The 27507-nt window shown below is 39.4% G+C and overlaps 2 long non-coding RNA genes across 2 annotated transcripts in view; one reads left to right on the top strand and one right to left on the bottom strand.

Moving 5' to 3' along the window:
* Positions 1-8574, top strand: part of LOC126913646 (uncharacterized) — an 88699-nt gene extending 80125 nt beyond the window's left edge. The window contains exons 3-4 of the long non-coding RNA XR_007709296.1: positions 8157-8233; positions 8349-8574. This is a non-coding gene — a long non-coding RNA (uncharacterized LOC126913646). The remainder of the gene's footprint in view (positions 1-8156; positions 8234-8348) is intronic.
* LOC126913645 (uncharacterized) overlaps positions 1-27507 on the bottom strand; it is a 47450-nt gene that overhangs the window by 4904 nt on the left and 15039 nt on the right. The window contains exon 3 of the long non-coding RNA XR_007709295.1: positions 8038-8200. This is a non-coding gene — a long non-coding RNA (uncharacterized LOC126913645). The remainder of the gene's footprint in view (positions 1-8037; positions 8201-27507) is intronic.

Genomic DNA, 27507 nt, shown 5'->3' with positions numbered 1-27507 from the left:
ATCAGTTCACCTACCACCAAAATGCATTATCCTTTGACGTGCAATGTCATAGCTGACTAAAAGGTCTCAGTAGAATATTCTGTCTTTTTCTACTAGGGGATCAGCACTCTCTACTATCCAGTTATAGGTTGTTCCAGACCTTCCAAAATCAGACATGAAACATCTTCAGAGAACACATAATTTTATGTAGATGGGGTCAAGAAACACATGTGGACCTCTACAGAAAGCACAAATTTTAAAAAAGTAAATATCTGGAATTAATATAGACTAACTACATTCAGCCAGATGTCCTCTTCGTGTTAGCAAAAGGACTTAGCTGTAGCTAAGTTACTTTTACATTCTAGGACCCCGTAGTGCAATTATCACACTAGTAATTTAACTGTTAAACCATCAACTTGCAAATGTTAGGTTAAATTGCTAGCACATGGCAATATCTGCAGGTTTTCAAAAGACATGATAAGTCACATGCTTCTGGAAAGCACTTTAAAAAAAAACACTATACATACAGATGGCACAGCTAATTAATTAACTACACAAAGTACAGGAGTGCAACAGATGACTTTCTTGAACCATCCTGATTTGCACTGGGTAAAACCCTAGCACGTCTTAAGTAATATGGCTAAGAAGCCATCCTGTTTCTGTAAAAGAATATTTGAGCACTGGGGAAAGAACTGTATGCAAAATTATTCCCAACACACCAAAAAACTTCTCTCTTTTTGTTTAAGGACAGGTTATAACTCTTAGTGATCTTCAGGCACACTACAGCACCAATGTAGCCACAAAGCAGTCACCAGACACTAAATGGTAGGTTCTTCTGCAGGTCTCTGGTCTAGTTTACAACTACCTTCAGTTATATCCCATGCCCATGCCTAGATTTGGCACAAAACTCCTGAAACATTTATTCTGTTATTACAAAGAGAAAAAGAAAAAAAAAAAAAAAGAAAAAAAACTTCATTTGGGACAACCTCAATCCTTTGTGCTAATCTATATGTTCTGATTTCTAAAGGGCATAGTACATGGGAAACAGCACATGGCAAAATTTCATGACAGCTTTTTTCAGACTGGATTTTGAATGGTTCTAATGTAAAAGCCTCTTAATGGTGTTGATGGACTGCACAACATTACAAAGTCACACAGACCTTCCTTTCATTCTGTCTTCAGTCTCTTCCTTTCCTTAATTTTCTGATTTGGAGTAGTACAGAGAAATTGCACAGAATATTTTATATATATTAATGTATCCTACTATACTTCATTTAGATACTGTAGTTACTGTGTTTTTTTTTCAGATTTGGAGAATTGTATGCTGTCTAGACCTCATACTGTTTAGCAATGCCAGACCATGGCTCCCTAGCAAGACAGTGGAGAGGTCACTAAAGCTTAATCAGTTCCATAATCACAGCGCAGTTCATTCTCTGAAAGAATTCTCCCCTCACCCTTTCAGCTCCAAGAGCCACGTAACACAAAGTTCAGAAGAATGACCTCTCTAGTTCACAGGTCTGACTCAGCTTTTGGGGCAGTATTCTAAAGTACCATTTGCATGTGAGACACTTATTGTCACTAAGATCCTGAAAAAAACGTGTATAGGGTGATCATGAATCATCGTGGCAGAACTAAGTGAAAGACAAACCATGTGAAGCAGGTGTAAGAAGAAAAGCAGGGAAAAAAAAAAAAAAAAAAAAGGAGTACAAGCATACAGGTGAAAGGCATGTTAATGCATTTGCTGTTCTCTCTCCTTTTTCCTAAATGATTTTCTCTGACAGCTGTTTTTTTTCTGCTACTTTGTGTCTCCCAAAAAGATTTTAATGCAAATCATGACATTACAAAAAATACAGAAAATCTGCAAAAGGACAACATCTGACTCTTTTCAGAAGGGACCAAGAAATATTTTTTCCTTCAACCGTCCAAACAGGGAGTGAAGCAGAGCAGCAAAGAAATTTATTGAATCTTCTTCAATCATTTTCCTAACATGCTGAAAATGTTCCTCCTGCTTTCATCTTCCCTGTCTCTACTCTTTCCCAATGTTTGCTTTGTTCTCATGAAAAAATGATGCATGTCATTAACAGTGTTTAATGGACTCACTATTGTTTTGATTTTTTTTTCTTTTAGCCCTCTCGTTTGTACCTGCAGCTGCTTACAAAGTATTTCAAACAACCCAAAACAAGTGGCCTGAATGATTCAAGATTATTGGTAAGGACACACAGAGCCTTTCAACTCCATAAAACAAATAAACATGCATTGTAAGATGATAGTGATGAAAGACATAACCAATCATGTTCTAAAGTTTTATGTGAAACAAATGTGGTGCACTCAGTGATCTGTTCCACATCAAGAAACCCACTACGTATGGCACTGGTTAACAGGAGCTGGAAGTCTCCAAAGAATGGCTGCAGAACCAATGCTTGATGAAATGAGTTGCTCTTTCAGCCCTAGAAGAGGTGCTTTAGCTCAAAATTTACATACTGCATATAGACATGTTAGGTACAGCAAGCCTTTACGCAGAGTAGAAGGGATCCAGACCAATTCCATCATTGCTCAACTCTTCTTTGGTGTTTAGAGATCCCTGTAAAGTTTAACAGTAGAGATATTCATAATACCAGATGGTCTGGAATTTAGCTAGATGGAGAATGGAGTGGGAGAAAATTCACTGAAATTATCAAACTGTATAATATCAATAGCATATATTATTCTTAATAATATAATCTGCATTCTAGAGTTGTTTGTTTCTTTGTTTAATTGTACTTCCTTTTCTTTACAAAAGGCACTGTCAGAAGGCAGCCCTGGTAGTTGGCATCAGCAAAGCAAAGATGCCAAGACACAGGGAGAAAGGGAACCTGCTGCTGGACAGAGCCAACAGACGGGAAGATACCAATACAACTTCTCTGTGCCCATCCCCTCCAGCCACAGGTCCCTAGCAATTATCCTCATTGACATTGTCATAGAAGAGAATGCACAGAGATTATTTCATTCTCAGGCTGGTTACTACTACCAGGAGTCACATTACTATGAAAACCTTTACAGCCGATGTCCCCAGACCTAGCATATTGGCCTCCAAAGAACAGCATACAAAAACGAATGTTACATGATGCCATACATTTCACATAACCTGTAACAGGTTCTGGGCACGTATCTTGCTTTCACCGGAGACCCTTTAACTAGTTGAAAGACACAGAAAATAAAATACTAAACAGTGATCAGAATGCCTCACATTAACTGGTATAAAGACCCATAAAGTCTGTTAATATTTTGGATATATTCATTCCTAATCTCTTATTACATGTGTAATAAGAACCTAAAACTTAATTCAGCAGATGGAGGGCAACACCACATAACTTATACTTGTGCACCAGAGCAGGAATGAGGATCAAACACCACAGATCAGAATAAGTACACTCAACAAATCAAATTACTGGGTAATTTTAAAAATGTAAAGCATTTTATGGTCCATAATCCCATGCATCATCTGCTATTACATTTCCATTTTTCATTCTACCAAATGTACCCTGCTGGTACACAACACCTACGCTCCAGTACCCAGGGAAAGTGAGATCCTTATGGAAGCTTTATAGGTAAGTTCTGAACATTCAGTGGTTAGTCATATTTCATGCAAACAGCCTACAAAGTTCAGAGCACAAAAGGGAATAATACCTAAACTATCACAGTAAATTAAACTCTTCTTTACTTCCAGTACTCTTAAATAGTTTTAAGCCTATTTTAGATTTGCAAGAATAAACAGAATGACCACTTGTTTTTCAGAGGATTTGAGTAAAGAAAACTATCATTTAAATCCAACCTGAGTACAGTCAGCTGTAGAGTCAGATGCTTAGAGAAATGCTCTGGAAACCTCTGAATGCTCCTTGAAATGTTAAACATGTAAGATTCCTCAGACACGTTTCTCTCTGCTCTTGTGAAGCACGCAAGTAGCAAAACATTTTCCACTTTTGCTATTCCTGTGCTACGTGTACCCTCTAGTGGCAATGTTTTTAAACATTCAAACCCTTTCTCATCTCTACAGTAAATGCAGGGCCCACAATAAGCAAAAGCTTTTATTAAATACATAGTTATCTATTTTCTTAAGTATTTCAGCTCTGTTTTACTTCATATCATACAACAGCTGACCATACCTATAAGAGTTTTTAATTAAGGTATTAACACCTTATGCAGATAATTACAGTGCTGTTGTGCAGGTAGTGTGTGCTTCCATAATAATTGCTATAATCAAGGATACTCATGCCACCTCTACATGAACATGATACTTACTTAACTATAATCAATAAAGTTCTTAATCACTTGAAATCTCAAAACCCTATCCATTTGGTGAGGACACACTGCAATATCCCTTAGCTTAGCACAATTTTAACATGTTTTGCACAATACCACCAATGAATATGATTTTCTCTGGATTTTCTGATGTAACTAGAACACAAAATAATGAAAAGCAGGATGTCCAAAAGGGGTGGGGGGGGGGGAAGTATGCCTTAAATACTAGTTGTAAGCAAATTCAAGATTCTAAATAAGAAAAAGACAACAAATTCAAATTACTGCTCCCAAGTACATGAAGGTATTCAGAGCAAATAGGTTGTTATCACAAATGAGAGAAAAAGGTGAAAGTCTTAAAGAGGGTTAAAGCATACCTACATATGCATGTAAAAGTTGGTCTTAGTGCTCTTGTCTCAGATAGATGCACATGGATGGTAGAATTCAAGTAAAACAGAGAGAAGATTATATCTGATTAACTTCTACTAAAGATTTTAAGTAGTTGTGCTGTGCTGTTAATTTATACTAACATGACATAAAGGCCTAGTTTTAGAGTAGGTGCATACTCAAAATCAAAAGCTGACAGACATATGCATACTTGGCACGTCCTGAGTGAAAAAAGATTTTACTGGGTGTCTTTTTTTTAATGCTATTAGCAGATTCTCAGATAATCCGACCATGAATTACATGCAATTGTTTTTGTAAATGTATTTCATTTAGCGACATGCTGCATTTGAACTGTTTCCAAAATAGAATTAATCCCATTCTTTGTTTTGAATAAATCTGTGTTCCCATAATAATTGATTGCAACATCATCTTTGTAATAGTTAAAATAGATTACCATTTGTCCTGGTTTCAGGTAGGACAGAGTTAATTTTCCTCCTAGTAGCTGGTAGGGTGCTATGTTTTGGATTAGAATGAGAAGAGCGCTGATAACATGCTGATGTTTTAATTGTTGTAGAGCAGTGCTTACACCAAGCCAAGGACTTTTCAGCTTCTCGCTCTGTCCTGCTAGCGAGCAGGCTAGGGATGCAGCAGGAGCTGGGAGGGGACAGACCCAGGACAGCTGACCCAAACTGGCCAAAGGGGTATTCCATACCATCTGACGTCATGCTGAACAATATATAGGGGTGGCTAGCCGGGGTGGGGGGGGCCGGCTGCTTGGGGATAGGCTGGGCATCGGTCAACGCGTGGTGAGCAATTGCATTGTGCATCACTTATTTCGTACACATTATTACTATTAATACTATTATTATTGTTATTATTATTGTTATTATTGTTATTATTTTTCCTGTCTTAATAAACTGTCTTTATCTCAACTCACAGACTTCACTTTCCCGTTTCTCTCCCCCATCCCGGAGAGGGAGGGGGGAGGGTGAGCGAACGGCTGTGTGGTGTTTGGCTGCCAGCCGGGCTAAACCACAACACCATTGAACCAATATTTATCAACTCAAGCATTTATATAGAATTTACAGAAAGGGGCCTTATCCTTGGTTGCTGTAAGTATCATATTTTCCCAGAAGCCTATTTTAATTTATAAGTAGAATACACTACACTGAACAGTGTTAAACGAGAATGAAGCAAAACTTTAGTAACGAGGATAGGATTAATTGGTTTTGTAGCATGTAGCATGCATCTTATGCAGTTTAGGCCAATTTTCTTTATTTAGATCCTCACCTAGAAAAGTTGGTCATCTACTTAGTCAAATACCAGGACTCTGCCCTTTATGTGAAATCAGTATGGATGCACAGATTGGCATCTGTTTTGCCTGTACTTAACCATACTGCAGTGGAATAAATTGGTGTCTAAAATTTAAACACTGAGGACTGGAAGGAAAGTACCCTCCCCACGTAGTTATTTGCTGCTTGTTAGATACCAGTTAAGTGCAGGTTAAAAAGACATTTTTTAACACTTTTGAATTTAACTGCAGTTTATTAAAAAATGGAATAGAATTCTAGAACGGTTTTGATGGGAAGGGATTATCTATTCTAATCCCACTGCCATGGGCAAGGGCACCTTTCACTAGGTCAGGGTGCTCAAAGTCCCACCCAAACGGACTTTGAACAGTTCCAGTGATGGGACATCCACAACTTTTCTGGGCAACCTGCTCTAACCACCTGGCAACCATCTAAACATCCCCATCATGAAAAATTTCTTCCTTATATCCATTGTAAAACTCTTTCAGTTTAAAAACATTTCACTGTGTCCTGCCAATACACAACTCGGTAAAAAACTTCTTTGTCCATCTTTCTTATAAGCCCCTTTTATAGGTTGAAAGGCCACAATAAGGTCACCATGCCCTTTTCTTTTGCAGGTTCACCGCCCCAACTCTCTCAGCGTGTCTTCATAGGAGAGGTGTTCCAGCCCTCTGATCATCCTTGTGTCCCTCCTCTGGACCCATTCTAATAGGTTCATGTCCTTTTCTTAAGAGGGGCTTTCAGTGCATTCATCTCCCAGTATGTACGGATATTGGGGATTGCCCTGACCGCAGTACAGGACCTTGCACTTGGTTTTGTTGATCTTCATCAGGTTCACATGAACCTACTTCTCATACCCACCAAGGTCTGGATGGCATTCCCTCCCTCTAAACGGTCAATTGCACCACTCACCTCAGTGTCATCAGCTGACTTACTGTAGGCACTGTAGGGCTGCAACTCAATCTCACTATATATTTAATTAATTATCATATCAAATAGTATCAGTCTGAATATGGACCCCTGTGGCAAACCACTTGATACTGGTTTCCATTTGGACATTTAGCCATTAACTGTAACTCTTTGGATGCCCCCAACCATCCAATTCCTTATGCATCAATCAAATACATATCTTCAATTTACAGGCAAGAATGTTCTGAGGAACATTTCTGATGCTCACCTGAACATGAGCCAGCATTGTGCCCAGGTGGCCAATAAGGCCAACAGCATCCTGACTTGTATCATAAACAGTGTAGCCAGCAGGACCAGGGAGGTGATCGTCCCCTTGTACTCAGCTCTGGTGGCCACACCTTGAGTACTGCGTTCAGTTTTGGGATCCTCACTACAAGAAAGACATCAAGGCCCTGAAGGGTGTCCAGAGAAGGGCTACAAAGCTGGTGAAGGTCCTGAAACACAAGTCCTACAAGATGCGGCTGAGGGAACTGGGGTTGTTTAGTCTGGAGAAGAGGAAGCTCAGGAGAGCTCTCTATAACTGCCTGAAAGGAAGTTGTAGGGAACAGAGAGTCAGCTTCTTCTTGCAGACAGCTAGCAACAGGACAAGAGGGAATGGCCTCAAGTTGCACCAGGGGATGTTCAGGTTGGAAACTGGGAGAAATGTCTTCTCAGAAAGAGTGGTTAGGTATTGGAACGGGTTGCCCAGGGAGGTGGAGGAGTGACTGTCCCTGGGAGTGTTTATGGAAAGGTTGGACATGGTGCTCAGGGACATGGTTTAGTGAGTAATATTGGTGGTAGGGGGATGGTTGGGCCAGATGATCTTAGAGGTCTTTTCAAACCTTCATCATTCTATGATTCTATGATTAAATGAGGGACCGTATCAAAGGCCTTACCAAAGTCCAGGTAGATTACATCAATTCCTTGTCCACTGATTCAGTCACTCCATTGTAGAAAGCTACTAGATTAGTGAGGCACAATTTGCCATTGGAAACCTGGCCTCAAATGAAAAATTCAAAAGAGATGACAAACCTAAAATGGAACTGCTTGCAGTATGCTACAAGTAATGAAAAAGTAAAGAAAAGGACATGGACAGGTTTTCGATAAGAAAGGAAAGGAAAATCTTCAAAATACAGACCATATAAATAGTTTGCTTTCACAAAATTATCAACTTCTGTTTTGTTTTTTTTTTCGTTTGGTTGGTTGGTTGGTTTTTGTTTGGTTTTTTTTTTGGTGGCCTGTTGATGAACTCCACAGTACAGTGTCTTCAGTGCAGCAATATCCGTGAAGTGACAGGACTACTGAAACACAAGTATAAAGGATAGAAACAGGAGGTGAGTTTTGTTGTTGTTGTTGTTGTTGTTTTTTCTTGTGAATGTAATGCAGTTTGAGATTCCTAAACAGAAGGCTTTAAAAACTCCAGTTTGCTATTCAATTTTCTGTGCACAGGTTGTAATCTTCTTACCAGTCTTCATTTCATGGGCATTCTATTTTCAAGGAAATCACTTTGTGAAGGACCTTTAAAGGGGTACATGCCACATCCCCTGCATTTGTAACTTTTTTTGACAATATGTCCTCCCCTGCCCTTAGAGTTTCAAATGGGGTATTATCACCACTAGTAAAACTGACAACAGATCTTCACTCAGAATACGGTAATCTCTTCCTATATCATCACAACACTATATCATCAGTTAATATAATCTTGTATACTGTGTCAAAAATATGAAGTGTAATAAAGAAAAGAAAATTGAAAGCTTGCAAATACTTCTATTGTCTTCACTTTTTTTTTTAAGACAGTTATTTGCACAGAATTCGACCATTATTCACAAGGATTTTTAAAAATTCATTTGATACATTCTGCTTGTATTATGCATGTCTCTTTTCTAGTTGAAAAATGCATTTAAAAGTGTTTGCCTGGTAATGTCAGTGCTTAACTTTTATTTTTTATTTTTGATAAAATAAGCTGTAATATCAAACATTTCCCATTTGCTCTCATTTATGAATATTACCAAACAAGAGACTCAGCTGCCCCAAATCCCAATGTCCTCTTAAACTGATGCAGAAAACCATGTGGCAGACCCATTAGGTTACTTCCTTGGAGACTGCCACACAGAGCACAGTGAACTTGCAGAGTCTATGCAAAAATGCCTTATGCAGTTGCAGGAGGAGTCATTGTGAGACACTATGTTCCAGCACCTTCACTCTTCCCACAGTTTCTAAACTTTGTTGCCGGCAAAGGCTGAGTGGTGTGGGTAGAGGATGAAGAAAACCCTTGTCCCAGATTAAGCTGAAGGTTAGACAATTAACAAAATGAGGCCCTCAAGCCATTCAGCAATCACTGCTGCTAGGGGAAAACAGAGTCTCAAGAAAAGAGCAAAACATCGTCCACAAGAAGTGCTGGTCTCCAAGAATCGAAGAGCAAAACATCCTCCACAAGAAGTGCTGGTCTCCAAGAATCATGGTGGCAACAATCCAGATAAGAAAAGGAACCAGCAATTTGCAGATGGAGGGCAAATGCAACTTGAATAGTTTGGGGGCTTCTGTCCCAGAACTTCCCATTTATCATTCAGCATCCCAGTAGAGGAGTCTGCTTAGGTGCTGTTCATGCTGCCTCTGGAATGACACCAAGGCCTGTGTTTTAAAATGTCTGTCCTTGCTTTCAGCATGAAGAAGATGAGACATTGGCACAATGGAATACCAAAATAGAGGAGAAAAACTCTATTGATAGATACCAAAACAGAGGAGAGGAAGGGATTTTTTACTTGCCAGTTAGGTGGTACTCTTTGTCTAGTTTTCCAAGAGGTCTGATGAGACAGCAATAGTTGCAAAATAAGTTTTCACCAACAGATGTTGTAATTGTGTATTGTATGTACTATTGTTACCCATTTTCTGCTTCAAATCAAATGGACCCCATATCTCTCATTATGAGAATCTAGCTCAGTATGTCGGAAAGATATGTCAACAATGAAACCTTAGATAAGTTAGTGCCCACGAAAATTTCTTCTAGTGTTTTAAAATTCTATCAAGTGACCCCTTCTGTGCTTGCCATCCTATACTACTGCCAGAAGAAGGAATTCTGCTGAAAGAAAATTAATGTCATTGCTAGCATAAAGATATTTTGTATGACAGAATGGCTAAAAGTTCAGAATTGAACACAATACACAAATGATATTTAGTTGATATCTGCCTTATTACTCTAAATTACTAAGGTAATTAGAAGAAAAGGGGGGGAAAGGAGGAGGTGGAGTGATTTTACACAGGTTTCACATCATTATCCCATGAGCATACACACAAGTTAAGTTTCTGAGTCTTTATTATTTCCTGTTTACTTTTTCTTCCTTAATTTTTCATCACATAGTGGGGAAAGAATAGGCCTCAGTGTGATTTGGTCCATTCTGTAAAAAGTAGTAGCTTTTCAGAGACCAGAATCCAGAGATCCTGGATCTCAGGCTTCATTCCTCAGATAAACTATGAAATGCAGTATGAGGAAAAGAAGGTAGGATGCATAAGAAGGTAGGTGGTCACATTAAGACAAAAACTGCAAGAAGTCTGGGTACAGAAAATGCCTGCTGTCTAAAAAGAGCATGCAAGTACTAGGAAGAAGTGAATACTATATCAATGATGACTGTAGGGAGTACAAATAATTCAAATAAAAGGACAAAACATTAATTTAAAAGTGTTAAAAGGGAGAGAAAACACTGATTTCTGAAACACATAAGAGTTTTGCATCATTTGCACCAAACACAACACAACTCAGCCAGCTGAGTTCTTTTTGTCAGCCAAGACAACTGAGAATGTATTAGAGGGTGCAATCCTGCACTGGCAGAATGTAAACCCAGAGGACCACATGGGTTTTTTTCCATTTGCATTTTTCTGTGAGCCTGTAGAAACCTGTTGTAACAGGTTAGGCCTTGAGATAGCCAAGTAAAACAAACCTTAATTAGGGTTAAATAGGCCTTCATCCTGAGTTTTATAAATTCTCAAATGAAAGATATTTGCTAAAATAATGTAACACAAACTATGTTCTGTTTAACTTGGCTACTAGGATGATTAATCTTTGATGTTAAACAGCACTCTACTGCTTATCATTATTATTTTATGAGGATATCTTAGTAATTGGTGTTAGTGTATTTGCAGAATCATGGAAAATAGACCATATATATATATATGTATATATGTATGTGTATATATATATATATATATATACGTGTATTTATTTATTTATTTACTATTTTTTAAGGAAACTACAGATTTTACCAATAGGGAAGGAAATTTAATCCAGGATGTGTAAGATTTCAGATTTCTGGGTCTGAAGCATTTTTTTGTTGCATCTTAGCAAGACAGTTGTGCAAGTAAAACTAGACATTTAAAATAACATTTTCTTTTGTCCTCCAAAGGAGAAAAAGGATTATCTATGCAGGTTTTTACAGAACAGATCTCGAGTCTCATTTTCACACTAATGCATTTTCAAATTTATAACAAAGAGGAAAGAATAAACAGTTAAGCCAGGCATTTAACAATACTCTTACACACCTGCCAACAATTAAATGCTTTAATTAAAAAACACAGGAGAATGTACAAAAGCATAACCTTTTCCACAATCACAGCATGGCTGGGAGAGAAAGCTTTCTCATTATGTTTACGTACATCAGTTCTTAACAGTTAAGCACAGGTGATTAAGCTAGAATATGAGGTAATACTCTTATCCTATTTAAGTTCCCTCACTCATATTGTTTAAGGAAAAATCAATTTATTGTATTATTATTACTCATAAGGAATCTAAAAAGAGAATGTTTCAGACAAAAAAAAAAAAAATGCAGCCTGTGCCATACAAAATTTGGTATTGAATACAACATCCTGAGAACATAGATCAGTAAAGAGGATGGACTGGATGGACTAGGAGGTCAGCTATCCCTTTTGGTTCCATGTCTTGAGAGGTGGATAAATGGGGAGGAAGAGGATTGTGTAGATTAGACAGTGTATTGAATGAGAAAAGGGATCAAGCTGAAAGAACTAGGTTGTCCACGGACAATTAAAGAAAAAGTAAGAATGAAGAGGAATGTAAGCATGATACAAGGAAGGGGCAGCACCGATTCAAAATTAAATGAGACTATACATGGAGACAGTTTATGAAAGTAAGGAAACCCCTACATATAGGAACTGTAAATGAAACAAGAGCTTGAGTGCAAACACACAAGACAAAAAGAACTGAGGCAATCAATAATCTGCTCTTCTCACCAGAATGGTAGGAGACACACCATCTGTCCATGTGTCTCTAAGTCTACCACCGGGAAGCATGTGAAGCTCTAGACTTCTGCTTAGCTGCCTGCTGAGCTAGCAGCAGTTTGAATTGTCTTTTGCAGTAAAAGGAATTCTTAATATATCATCCAGGTAACAGTTTCTACTGCCAGAGGAAGTCTAGCTTGGAAGCATAGTCTACTGCTTGGATAAGCAACTTAGATCCATTGACATAATACAATTAAGCAAAGGCTGTGAAAAGTGTAGCAGAAGCTAGTGATGAGCAGCATACCAGTTATATTTTTCACTTTGCAATACTTTTATCAGCATGACAAAATGAGGTCTTTCACTTAGATAGCATGATATGAAAATTTTCTCAACGTTGATTAAGTATGGCCACATTACTCACGGAAAGGAAAACTGTAAACGAGTTATTTGAGTTGTACCCCCCCCAAAAAAGCAATAAGCTTTTACAGACCACCATTTTGTTACTGCTTCACACAAGGCAGAAAAAAAAATCAGCACAAATATTTTAGAAAGGCTTTATTTCTTCAGTGTATTCTGTGCCTTCACAATTGAAACCAAGAGCCTGTAATTACCATGATTCTGAGATCTCAGAAGGGCAAAGATTATAACTCCTTTTAAAAGCAGCAATAACTTTCTTACATATGAGGATATCTATTCCAAAATTTAACCACCCATCCTCTATATGTTCCCCACTTCAAAGCTCCTAGTTCTGATTGCTGCCAAAAATAAGTCCACGCTTTCAATTTCCACATGCTTAATTTTTTCTCTGAGACCACTTAGAATTGTAAATGAAAATCTACAACATTACAGTGTGTGGTATTATATGTGAAAAAGACCAAGTCTGTGTAATCTCCTTTGCATATTGATTTTACCAATCCAGAATTCTCTTTTACATTTCTGGGGTTTCTTATCATTTAATCAGTCAAGTGAAAAGAAATAAAACACCAGTTTGGGGACTTTCTTAAGAGTCTGAAACATTGCCTTATTTGAAATGTATTTATTTTATTTATGGTTATAAATTTTATCTCTCTCTTCAAATTAAGCACAAGCAGAAGTGGAAAAGTTGAATTTTCCAGAGTTTTGAAAGAGATGAACCACTCCTGCTCTGTTAAAAAATATTTAGGAAAAAAGTTAATCTATTAATTTCTGATTATTTTCCCTATAATTTCTTATTAAAAGGGATGCAGAATATTGTATTGATCTCTGTTTTTTTTTTTTTTTTTTACAGTGGTTAATTTCTTGTTACACTGCATAACTCAAAAGAGGGAATTATTTCCAAAATATATACAAAAGAGAGATTTATTGTCTGTTTATGTGACAGCAATATGCCTTCAAAAAGGTAACGTAAAAGAATTTACAATTTTCAGCATAAGGATTCATCAAGAAGCTGCTATCAAAGTGATTCCTGACTTGGTACTTCCTGATAAAAAGAAAATTTAAATTAAAAAAAAAAAAAAGAGGGGAGGGGAAGGGGAGAGAGAGAGAAGAAAGGGGATGAGAAAGAAAGAGAGAGAAAGGAAAGAGAAAAAGACAGAGAAACAGAGAAAGAGAGAGAAAGAGAGAGAGAGAGAGAGAAAGAGAGAGAGAGAGAAAGAAAGAGAGAAAAAGAGAGAGAGAAAGAGAGAGAGAAAGAGAGAGAAAGAGAAACAGAAAGAGAGAGAAAGAGAGAGAGAGAGAGAGAGAAAAAGAGTGAGAGAGAAAGAGAGAGAAAGAGAAACAGAAAGAGAGACAGAAAGAGAGAGAGAAAGAGAGACAGAGAAAGAGAGAGAAAGAGAGAGAGAGAAAGAGAGACAGAGAAAGAGAGAGAGAGAGAAAGAGAGAAGGAGAAAGAGTGAAAGAGAGAAAGAGAGAGAGAGAAAGAGAGAAAGAGAGAAAGAGAGAGAAAGAGAGAGAAAGAGAGAGAGAAAGAAAGAAAGAAAGAAAGAAAGAAAGAAAGAAAGAAAGAAAAAGGAAAGAAAGAAAGAAAGAAAGAAAGAAAGAAAGAAAGAAAGAAAGAAAGAAAGAAAGAAAGAAAGAAAAAGGAAGAAAGGAAGGAAGGAAGGAAGGAGGGAAGGAAGGAAGGAAGGAAGGAAGGAAGGAAGGAAGAAAGGAAAAGAAAGAAAGGAAGAAAGAAAGTAAGAAAGAAAGAAAGAAAAAGAAAGAAAGAAAGAAAAGAAAGAAAGAAAGAAAAGAAAGAAAGAAAGAAAGAAAGAAAGAAAGAAAGAAAAAGAGAAAGAAAGAAAGAAAGAAAGAAAGAAAGAAAGAAAGAAAAAGAGAAAGAAAGAAAGAAAGAAAGAAAGAAAGAAAGAAAGAAAAGAAAAAGAAAGAAAGAGAAAGAAAAAGGAAGAAAGAGAAAGAAAAAGGAAGGAAGGAAGGAAGGAAGGAAGGAAGGAAGGAAGGAAGGAGGGAAGGAAGGGAAAGAAAGAAAGAAAGAAAGAAAGAAAGAAAGAAAGAAAGAAAGAAAGAAAGAAAGAAAGAAAGAAAAAGAAAAAGAAAAAGTCTGCTAGATACTAGTATTTGTCTAGGATCAACAAACTGAGGCTGATAAATAATGTCTTCGATTAAGACACTGTTCATTCTCAGTCAAAGCATATATGAAGCAGAAGTCAGAGGGTTAGCTACCCTTCTCTTGAAAGAGACAAGTATGAAATATGCAAATATGCCTTCTATCAATACATGTGCAGAAACTAATTGTTATACCATGTGATTATTTAAAAAAACACGAAATTTTTTTCCCCAGTCTTCAAATTAGGAAAAAATACTTTCAGATTTTTCCAACTACTAATCTGAAAAATATTTGAATTTGCCAACAAATAACAATTCATTTCATTGATTGCAACTGAAAGGAAAAAGTTCCACTTCTCTGCAAGTCATTGTTCCATGCATAGACTAAAATCTAAGGAGAAGAAATAAAATGTTTATCAGTATTTCAGAAAAAGTTCTGTGTAATTTTCAAGTTAAAATAAATAAATAAATAAATAAAAATCAACTGCTTGGATACTGTTCCGCTTTATTTTCAATGACAATTCAGCTTCATCAGAAAATTCCCAAACAGCCCCAGTCAGAGCACTGATGCATGTGGAAAGTTCATACTAATTCTTAGCAAGGACTGATCTATTCCACAGGACTATTGGTTTGCCAAAGCTCATCCCCCAACAGTCTCTGGCCAACAACACAGACTGCAGCACTGTACACTTGGTTTTATGTCCATACACTGCTGCTTCATTTTAACCGTGGCTCTATGAAATCAATGCATTCACATCAAAATAGTTTTAAATAGAAAACCTGGTGTAGCATAACAATAAGTATGTTTTTTGTAGGTATCTAAGGATGACTGAAAATAAAGCCATTAAAACAGACTCTTTATATCCTCTGTAGGGGCAGAAATAGTGTTTATGTTCTATACCACTGCAAAAGTAGTTAAAATATCTGGACATATTTCACGCTCAGCAGTAGGAAAGGGTCAGTCTGCTTTTAAAGTATAATAGGTTTTAGTCATCTGTGGCACATTGTTCTGGGGCAAAAGGAAACGCAGAGAACAGCACCATTAAAATTGAGTTACTATGGCATGCATTAAGCAGAAGTGATCAATAATACATTGATACACAATAATCACTCTAGAAATGGATCATTATCCTTTACTACTTAGATCGTATATAGGCAACATAAGGAAGTACAATATAGCATGTCATGAAAATACTAGAGATGAGTAATTGTGCATGTAGAGAGGGAGTTCACTTTCTTATTTCAGTTACACTGCCAGTCTGATACATGATGAATCTCATAAACCACTGTCCTGGTTTCAGCTAGGACAGAGTTAATTTTCCTCCTAGTAGCTGGTAGGGTGCTGTGTTTTGGATTAGGATGAGAAGAGCGCTGATAACATGCTGATGTCTTAATTGTTGTAGAGCAGTGCTTACACCAAGCCAAGGACTTTTCAGCTTCTCGCTCTGTCCTGCTAGCGAGCAGACTAGGGATGCGGCAGGAGCTGGGAGGGGACAGACCCAGGACAGCTGACCCAAACTGGCCAAAGGGGTATTCCATACCATTTGACGTCACGCTGAACAATATATAGGGGTGGCTAGCCGGGGTGGGGGGGGCCGGCTGCTTGGGGATAGGCTGGGCATCGGTCAACGGGTGGTGAGCAATTGCATTGTGCATCACTTATTTCGTACACATTATTACTATTAATACTATTATTATTATTATTGTTGTTATTATTGTTATTATTTTTCCTGTCTTAATAAACTGTCTTTATCTCAACTCACAGGCTTCACTTTCCCGTTTCTCTCCCCCATCCCGGAGAGGGAGGGGGGAGGGTGAGCGAACGGCTGTGTGGTGTTTGGCTGCCAGCCGGGCTAAACCACAACACCATTGAACCAATATTTATCAACTCAAGCATTTATATAGAATTTACAGAAAGGGGCCTTATCCTTGGTTGCTGTAAGTATCATATTTTCCCAGAAGCCTATTTTAATTTATAAGTAGAATACACTACACTGAACAGTGTTAAACGAGAATGAAGCAAAACTTTAGTAACGAGGATAGGATTAATTGGTTTTGTAGCATGTGGTTTTCAAGATTCTAGCAAATACCATGTGTATTAATACTATTAAAGGTACTGTTTTGGCATTACTACATAAAGACTTTATATATCTGAAAATTACGAGTCTTACTTCTGTATATATTATGATCCTAAAAGAGAGCTACAATCTCTCCTCTCTTCTGTGTGTTATGTTTAAACACAATTGGAGAGGGAAGGGGGGGGGGGGCGGGAATTAGCATATAAACTCTTAGGCTCATGAACAAAATTCTTACACTTCCAGATTATAAGACTTTCTAGTATAGGCTTTCTAGTTCTAGTGCCTATAAAGTATTTGAATTTCTTTTCTGTATAACAATTTTTTTTTCAGTGAACATTCAGTAATTATTGTTTATGCCTTTTTTTTTTTTAAACCAAACACCTCTCCTCAGTAAAAACATATCCTAAAGTCTCCTTGTAATCAATGCAAATACCTACATTAATTTTCTTTGTGCTTTTTAAACATAATTAGAGATTACCCAAATATTCTACTTAGGTACTACTAAATGGTACTTTAACTTGTTTTTATCCTTTTCCATTCCTGCAAATGGCTCCTCCATAGTAATGAGATTAAAGGGTTTCCCTGACAAGTACTGTTTTGTGTCAGTTTTCAATTAAACAAACCATCTGAACTGCCATTTCAAAAACAAAATATTATTTAGCTTTTACAAAGATCAACTAATTCACACATAAGCTCAGGAACTGTACAGATTCTGTATACATTTAAGACTAACTTTAAATTCAGATGACAAATTCAGAACTATTATCTGCATCTAAAGAAAATGCATATTGTATCTATGTGTATATGTATATATAGAAATACACACTGTATTTTTATATTTTTGATTTGCTATCTTTTAGCCTATTCTACTTGCTTTATTGGAAGAAAAAAAGCATCAATTCCTCTATATGTACATATATATGTACACATGTTCTTGGTATCACTACCGTATACAAAATCAGGTAAATAAGTACTCTGTAGCTTTTGTATCTGAAACCTTGTATTTTATTATAAAATTGAACCGGCACATATATAATATTAAAAACTGAATTGTTTACATATCAGATCCTTTTATGTGAGAGGTTCTTTTGCATCCTCAGAAATTGGACTGATCCATTGTTTTTTATCTCCAGTCTCAAGAGCACCCTCTATTGACTGAGACTCTCGGGCTTTGATGCTAATTTGCATATGTAACAATTCTCATATTTGTAATACCTCCCCTCACTTCACCCCTTCAAATCTGCATGCAAACAAACTGTCCTGATTAACTATTAATTTTGCACTGATTTCTGTACACTGTTATTGCTCGTGATTTCCTTGACATGAATAGGCACTCTAACATCTAAACTCTCATGCTTTCCTGATTCAAAGAATCAGAAATCCAACTTCTTTAAGTGGTATATTCTTTATTGCAGCGCTGGATGCACGGGGGATCTCTCCACCTATCGTGCATACCTGAAGTGAAAAAGCCATCCCAAATTATACAGCAGAGTGATGAATATTTTATTAACGCCTATACATATTCATTATCTAACCCCGCCTACTCTCGCTCTCATGCTAATTAGTTTTTTGTGTCCTGCATCTGCGCAGATCCTCTCATCAATTCTGGGCAGTGGTCGTCGGGCTGTGGGTGGTGGTCTCAGAGAGGAAGGCCATAAGTCTTCCTCACAGTGTACTTTTCACCCTTGGTCAGGATTCTGCTGAGTTGGCTTTCTTCCTAACCGCAAGGACTGGTTTTTGCTAATTATTTCTTTATCTTGTGTTCCAATGTCCAGTTTGAGATATATTGTCCTCCAATGTCCTATTTGAAATATATTGTCCATACATCTGTTTCCTCTCCTATACATAATGGTCTGTTTGCATTTTATTCCTCCTTTATCTCAACTTCTCTAATCATTCCCAAGCACCACTTCAATACACAGTGCACCACACATAGCATCGTTACAGTAACATAGCTTTCACATCACCTAGTTCAAGGTAGGCAACAGTCTATCTGGAGCTGTACTGATAACCAGCCAGTTTAACTTTGCTCTTTAGGTGAGTTTTGCTGCTGCAAGTTAAGAATTTAATAATACAGAGATACCGTATAAAAGCTGAGGAGCACCTACAAGGCGGTCTAGGCGCACCCTTTGCCTGGTTGAAAACAGCACTAAAGAAATGGGTAAAAAAACAAGAAGTGCTGACTGAAATAACTAAATATTTCTGTGTAAACCTTGGCATTCCTTAAATGCAACATCAATTTTCCAGCTATTTAGTTAAACAACTGAAAATAGCTTTAATGAAAACACAGCATACCTGCTTCCTCATTTGTTATATTTCATGAAAGAGTATCTCTGTATCTTAAAAAATAAAAAAGTAATACATTTGCATTTTTTTTGTGTACCTTACATTACTGCCTTTTAAACTCAGTTTTCAAATCAGTGAAGAAGCCAACAATATAGATTTAATTATACAGAAAAGATGCCTTAACTGCAGTGCCAAATTCAATACCAAAAATCCAAAGAAAGCAGTCCTGCTTGAAATGTGGACAAATCAATTCATTATATTGATTTGAAAGAGTTGTGCTTAATTTAAAACATAGATTACCAAAGGCCAGAGTTGATAAAGCCCTATATTTCAAGGTACAGTGGCCAAGTTTTACTGAAAAATGGATCATCTGTAAGACACTGACTTACTTAACAGTTTTTCTTCTCTAAAAGATGCAACAAGCCTCTTAAACTCTGCTCATTGCTAACTACGTTAATGTCATCTACTAAAAACTACTAAGACAATTTGAATTCAAGCAGAGTATTAAAGGTCTGTCGACACTCTATGAAAACCTTGAAATACTGCAACTTAGACACAATATTTTTCTATATTACATATTTTCCTCTTAGTTTCTCCTACCTTCTTTCTATACTAGAAAAGGCAGGCTCAAGGCAGACTTGATGGTTCATCATACACTTGACCACATCAGGAAGCATTATGATTACACAGATCAGAAATAAACTGTCCAACAAGACCTGATTCACTTCTTACCATGAAACTACACTAAAATAAATAATACCTTGACTTTGCATCAGTGTGATAGGAGGGCCCATAACTTCTGAATATAATGTTCTGAGCTCCGTTTGGCGGACACTCTAAGGTTTTAGCTACTGATGCAGCAGTATCCCTTTTCTGATTTAAGGAGCACACTTTACCAATGTACAGCAGGCTTCTTATGGAAACCTCATAACAATGCTTGAGAATTGTGCCCTGGGTCTTGTGGTTTGACCGTAGGCAGCTCAGCCCCACACAGCCCTTCGCTCACTCTCCCCAGGTGGGATGGCGGAGAGAATAGGAAAGGGAAAAAAGCAAGACGCTCATAGGTTGAGATAAGGCAATTCACTAGGTAAAGCAAAAGCTGCATGCACAAGCAAAGCCAAGAACGAATACATTTGCTGCTTTCCCATCAGCAGGCAGGTGTCAGCCACTCCGAGCATAAACAGGGCTTATCATCACATAGAGTGATTTTTTGGGAAGACAAATACCACCACTCTGACATCCTGCCCTTCCTCGTTTACCCCAGCTTTTTATTGCTGACCATGACACCATATGGGCATGGGACATCCCTCTGGCCAGTCTGGGCCAGCTATCCTGGTTCTGTCTCCTCGCAGCTCCTTGTGCACCCCCAGCCTCCTCGCTGGCAGGGCAGCACCAGAAGATGAAAAGTCCTGGGCTGTGTGCGAGCACTGCTCTGCAACAACTAAAACATTGGTATGTTATCACTACTATTTTCATCAAAAAATCCAAAAACACAGCACCATACCAGCTACTATTGTGATAAATTAGCGGTGTTTGTTCATTGTCTCTAAAAGGAATGCAGAGAATTTGCTGAGAAGATAAGGTTTCACAATTTATGGCCTTGTTAAGGGGGAGGATTAAGAAAGTAGATAGTGGGGAAGGGGGTGCTGGGCAAACATCCTTGATGAAATAAAGACTCTGTGGTCGCAAGGCATCCTGTTTGCCGCTTCACTACCCCCTTTCCTGAGCACGAGCACAACGCGTGAACACTGAGAGAGGAGCGACGACCCCCAACAATGGACTGCGCAGCCTCAAGAGATTCAACAGGTCTTGACAAGCCAGAACTTGGATGCTATAAAACAGCGACGCGAAAAAAAGGGAAGTTGCGTGCCGTGGCGGAGCAGAGACTCCCTGGCCACCCAGCGCTGTTTTGCTTGTGCCTGCTTACTAATTAATAAAATATTTTTGGTAGACCAGAAAATTGCGTGGTCTCACTTATGACAATTTTGGTGCCATGACATCGGATGAAGGCGGATTGACTGGGGATCCTTTCGGGGGAGGCACCCCACCGGTTTCGGCGGCCCCTGAAACGGAAAGCCTCACTCGAGCCCTTCACTGACGAATCCTAAAATTAGGCACAAGCAAATAAAAACCGGTAACCCCAAGCAATCTTTGTGCACAAAGACCGAACGAAGACCCACGGGGTGGGTAAGTATAGGCCGGTGATCCATTCGGTTGGGGTTGGGAATCCCGGAACACAACATACGAGACGTCCAAGTGCGGACGAAGCGAGTGTGGACCCCTCGGTAGTGCGGTTCCCATATCCCACGAGGGACTGGGCCACAAAAAGGAGGAAGCATTTTGTGTGTGTGTGAGTGAAGGTGTTCCGGAAGATGGGGCAGAAGAAAAGTAAGCCTTCTGGCCTCATCGGAAGGGAATCTAGTGGTATAGGGATACCCTCTATTCCCTCTGATAGTCCGTTAGGAATAATGATTAAACATTGGAGTGATTCCCCTTCTAGGCGGGGAAAGAGCAAAGTTAAAATGATTTATTATTGTATTGAAGTATGGGCAATAAGCCCATAAAAGGGGACAGCGTTTTCTGGCCCCCATTTGGCTCTTTCGAGGATTGGATATGCCAAGCCTTAAATATTTACGTAAACTCCAGGGAGCCCTTTAGCCCGGAGGAAAGTGAGTATGCGCACCTCTGGATAAATTCAGATATGAGGACGCAATTATACCCTCTAAAAGAAAAAGGAGGGCGGGATAAAAAGAGGAAAGACTTAGAAGTTCCAGCACTACCCCCACCCTATGTTCCACCGCCTGCACCAATGGCCCCCGTCCTTAATGGACCCCCTGAGTCAACAGTATCAGGAGAATCAGAATCAGATCATGAAGCACAAGGGCCAGTAACAAGAAGCAGGACAAGAAGTCAAAAATCTGACCTAAAGGAAGGATTATATCCCCTGCAGGAAATAGCAATGGGAGGACCCCAGCCAGGAATGGGGTACGTGGCTGTTCCCTTAATTCAGGGGATGTCAGAGATTTTAGAAGGAGATGGGAAATTTATTAGAGGACCCACTGGGAGTAGCCGAGAGAGTGGATCAATTCTTGGGTCCAAATACATATACCTGGGAAGGATTACAATCTATCCTGGGAATCCTCTTTACATCAGAGGAGAGAGGAATGGTTAGGCGTGCTGGTATGCGAATTTGGGATCAGCAGCACCAACAAGGCCCAGCTGCAGATATTAAATGGCCAGTGCAGCCGCCAAATTGGAATAATCAAGATCCCGTACATAGAGGTCACATGCAAGACCTGAGAACTATTATAATTCAAGGAATAAGGGAATTGGTCCCTAGAGGACAAAATATAAATAAAGCCTTCAATGAGCAACAAAAGAAGGATGAAACCCCGACAGAATGGTTAGAAAGACTGTGAAAAAACTTGCAGCTATACAGTGGCTTAGATCCTGGAACCCCGGTTGGGGAGGCGTTGCTCAAGGCCCAGTTTGTAGCAAAATCATGGATAGACATTAGGAGAAAATTAGAAAAAATAGAGGATTGACAGGACAAAGGGTTGGATGAACTCCTGAGGGAAGCACAGAATGTTCGTAGGGAGGATGAGAAGGAGCGGAAACAAGTACGTATGATGGTGGCAGCGGTACGAGAGGGACAGAGAGGAGTCGGGCCGAATTGAGGGTTCGGTCCACGAATGGGAAATTCAGAAAGGAAGAAAAGAGTGGCCAGGAACAAAGAAATGTGATTTGCTTTTACTGTAATAAAAGGGGTCACATGAAAGGGAGTGCAGACAAAGAAAGGAAGATGAGAAGATGTTTAAGAGTGAATAGGGGTGTCAGGGGCTCTATTTGCTGGGGACCCGAGATAAAAGCGAGCCCTTGATAAAACTGAAAGTAGGTCCCCAGCGTGAGGAAGTAGAATTCCTCATAGATACAGGGGCTGAAAGATCAACAGTCCAAACCTTACCCACTGGATGTAGGGCCTCTGCAGAAAAAGTACAAGTGATTGGAGCAAAGGGGGAGCCTTTTGGGGTCCCTGTTATAAAAGAAGTAACCATTGAATCTGATTCTAAAGTGGGTAAGGGATCTCTGCTCCTAGTACCAGAGGCCGAATATAATTTGTTAGGTAGGGACTTAATAATAGAGTTAGGGATAGGGTTAGAAGTGATAGGTAGAAGGTTAGAAATTAAGCTGTGCCCGCTTCGAGTGGAAGACAAAGCAAATATTGATCCTGGGGTCTGGTATACCTCAGAGAGCGTGGGAAAATTAAATATTAGACCTTTTAAAGTGACCATAAACAAACCAGAAATACCAATTAGGGTGAAACAATACCCCCTTTCAGAAGAAGGTAGGAGAGGGTTAAAACACGAAATCCAAAGGTTATTACAGCAAGGGCTATTGGAGCCTTGTATGTCCTCTTTCAACACTCCCATCTTACCAGTAAAGAAGAAAGACGGTAAATATAGATTAGTACATGACTTAAGGGAAATTAATAAAAGAACCGTTACCAGGTTCCCAGTGGTGGCAAACCCACACACCCTGTTAAGCCAACTGCATCCAGACGACCGTAATTGATCTGAAAGATGCATTTTGGGCATGCCCCCTGGACGAAAAATCTAGGGACTATTTTGCATTCGAATGGGAAGACCCAGATACACATAGAAAACAACAATTAAGGTGGACAGTTTTGCCTCAGGGTTTTACGGAATCTCCAAACCTGTTTGGGCAGGCCCTGGAGCAAATTTTACAAGAGTTTAACAGGACACCTGGCACAACAATGATTCAATATGTGGACGATCTGCTACTAGCAGGAAAAGATGAGGATGCTGTAAGACAAGCAAGTATCAGCTTGCTGAATTTTCTGGGGTCACAAGGATTAAAGGTTTCAAAGTCAAAGTTGCAGTTTGTAGAAGAGGAAGTAAAATACTTAGGTCATTTATTAAATAAAGGGACGAAGAAATTAGATCCTGAAAGGGTTAAAGGAATTCTAGGAATAAAAGCCCCAACTACTAAAAGACAGGTACGACAATTGCTAGGGCTGACCGGATACTGTAGACAATGGATAGAAGATTATAGTGGGAAGGTTAAATTTTTGTACAATAAGCTGAATAAGGACGGATTACTCAAATGGACAAAAGATGATGAGGAGCAATTAGAGAAATTAAAGGAAGAACTTATGCATCCACCAGTTTTGAGTTTTCCAGAGTTAAAGAAACCATTTTTCCTGTTTGTGAATAGCACCGAAGGGACTGCCTACGGTGTCCTTGCCCAAGAGTGGGCAGACAGTAAAAAAACCGGTGGCCTATTTATCCAAACTGCTAGACCCCGTTAGTAGAGGTTGGCCTAGCTGTTTGCAAGTTGTGGTGGCAGCTGCCCTATTAGTGGAGGAAGCTCAAAAGATTACGTTTGGGGGAGAAATCAGGGTTATATCCCCCCACAATATACGTGGAGTGCTGCAACAAAAAGCTGAAAAGTGCATCACAGATGCAAGGCTGCTGAAATATGAAAGAATTTTGATATCTTCACCCAAATTAACACTAGAAACAACCTCAGTACAGAACCCTGCTCAATTTCTTTATGGTGAATCGAGAGAGAAGCTCGAACGTGATTGTCTTAGAAATATAGAAGAACAGGTAAAAATAAGACCTGACTTAGAAGATGTGGAATTACCCTCAGGGGAGCAGATATACGTGGATGGATCCTCAAGGGTAATTAAAGGTAAAAGAAAATCAGGATACGCATTGGTTAACGCAAAAACATTCGAGGTAATAGAATCAGACCCTTTGAGTCCGAGTTGGTCAGCACAGGCCTGCAAGTTGTATGCTATGTTAAGGGCTCTAAAGTTGTTAAAAAAGTAAAAGCGGAACAATATATACAGATTCAAAATATGCATATGGAATAATCCATACATTTGGAAAAATATGGGAAGAAAGGGGACTAATTAATTCTCAAGGAAAAGGACTGATTCACGAGGAACTAATTATACAAGTTTTACAAGCTGTGAGGGAACCAAAAAACATTGCTGTGGTACATGTCAAGGGACATCAGAAGGGAACAAACCCTCAAATTAGGGGGAAATAATTTGGCAGACCAGGAGGCAAAACGAGCAGCACTCATGTGTGTATATGAAATAGCTAAGAGGGCGGACTGTCCGAGTTGCGGCAGGGGGAAGGATTTAAAGAAATTCCCCTGCTATGATTGCTGGAACGAGTGGGGAGTCGAGGGAATAGAGTGCAACTGCTCTGAAAAAGAAACACCTCCTTATAAAAATTGTTACAAGTGTGGACCAGCTCAATCGCTGTGGTCGAATGGGCCTATTCCGCTCCCATTGCTCTACTTTACTGCTGTAGAAAAGCAGAAAATGAAACAGATGGGAATAAGGGAAACTGAAAAAGGAGAATGGGTCCTTACCGATGGGCGTAAGGTAATACCGAAAGCAATGGCTCTGAGGGTGCTACGGAGACTACATGAGCGTACACACTGGGGTACTCAGGCGTTGGTAGATCAATTTGCTACAAATTACATGTGTATAGGGGTATATAACATAGCAAAAAGAATTGTGAATGACTGCATAACTTGCCGTAGGGTAAATGCCCAGCACATGCGGAGAAGAGTTCCCGGTGGACGGGAATTGGCTCACCGACCTTTTGCAAAAATTCAATTGGTCTTCACTGAACTTCCAAAAACAGGAAGATATAAATATTTACTGGTCATTATAGACCACTTCACTAATTTTGTTGAAGTATTTCCTACGGCAAGAGCTACTGCACAAACTGTGGTGAGAATATTGTTAGAAAATATAATTCCCCGATATGGGATTGTGGAAACAATTGACTCTGACAGGGGACCACATTTTGTATCTAAGATATCCCGTGATACTATGAAAGCTTTGAGAATCAATTGGGAATATCGTACTCCCTGGCATCCTCAAAGTTCAGGAAAAGTAGAACGAATGAATGGGGAAATTAAAAGGCAACTGACTAAGCTGATGCTAGAAACAAAGACTTCCTGGATAAAATGCTTGCCACTAGCTTTGCTAAATATACGCACCCAACCCAGGACCGATCTGGGAATCTCGCCCTTTGAAATGCTGTATGTCATGCCTTATGATTTGGAAGTACCCCCTGATCACCCCCATCTGCAAGATGCCCAATTAAAACCCTATCTAATACAATTAATGAATAGGCGCAAGGAACTGCAGAAAAAGGGCCTAGTTGCACAGCGTCCCCCGCTGGACATGACAATACATAAAATACGACCGGGAGATAAAGTCCTGGCAAAGATATGGAAAGAAGTTTCACTGACACCACAATGGGAAGGTCCCTATGTTGTTCTGCTCACTACAGAAACTGCTGTTCGAACTGCGAAAAAGGGATGGACACATGCCAGCCGCATTAAGGGACCCATCCGCGATGAAAAGTGGGAGGTTACTCCGGGAACTGAGGACCTGAAGCTCACCTTGCGACGGACCCGATAAGTATTGTGGGTTAAGGCAAAGGCCCTCCCCTGAAGAACACTACTGCTGCCGAGAAGAACTAAGACCTCGTAGTTGGTTGCAATCCAACTGACGAGCAAGGCAGAGGAGTGAATTAGTGGGGAAAAATGAGTCTCGGCCATTCCTATTGGTATTTAGGGGTCCTCGCAGTGATCACCTCCTGCATAGCGACTCAACACCACCCACACCAGCCTTTCCAGTGGAGTCTGATAAGAGGGGAAGACACCACTATGGTACAACAAATCATTACGGCTGGTGCCCCCAGTTTTAAGACAGACCTTTGCAAAATAACAACCGTAGAACCGTGCAATAATCGATCAGATTTCTATCTTTGTCCAGCCTCCCATCCAGGAAAAGGTTACTGTAATGCCCCAGCTCAGTATTTTTGCGCTTCCTGGGGATGTGAGACTATTGCTTCAGCATGGAATCCAGGTGGGGAAAAAGACAAATATTTAGCTGTCCAGTTTGGACCTAAGGGCTGTTTAAACCGCAGAGTAGCAAGGGGGATTCGTGGGGCTCCCCTCGTTGGGGAAATTGCACGTTTTTATGGATAAATGTAACTAACCCTATGGATCAGGGATGGATTTTTGGAAGAACTTGGGGAATACGATATTATGAGCATGGGGGCGACAGAGGAGGATTTATTCTAATTAAGAAAAATAGGCTACCAGAGGCACCGCGACCCATGGGGTCCAACCGAAGTTTGGGACCACTTTATACGATGCCCCACCACACACAATCTAGCAAAAGCATGAGTGTGACCGAAACAGCATCCTCTCTGACCTAATTCCCTAGTGTTACCGAGGGAGATATGGTTGCCCCTATAAGTGGCATGTGGAAAGTCATAAATGCTAGTTTCCAAGTGCTTAATCAAACCAACCCGGACGTAACAAGAGGGTGTTGGCTGTGTATTAGTATTAGGCCTCCGTACTACGAAGCAATAGGGGATATGGGGACCCCTGAGTATTCGAACGAAACTAGTCCCTACAAATGTAGCTGGGGA

The sequence above is a fragment of the Cygnus atratus genome, chromosome Z (assembly GCF_013377495.2).
Source record: "Cygnus atratus isolate AKBS03 ecotype Queensland, Australia chromosome Z, CAtr_DNAZoo_HiC_assembly, whole genome shotgun sequence".
Lineage (NCBI taxonomy): Eukaryota > Metazoa > Chordata > Aves > Anseriformes > Anatidae > Cygnus > Cygnus atratus.
Note: the sequence above shows the minus strand (reverse complement) of the source record. Positions and strands in the feature narration are given on the sequence as shown.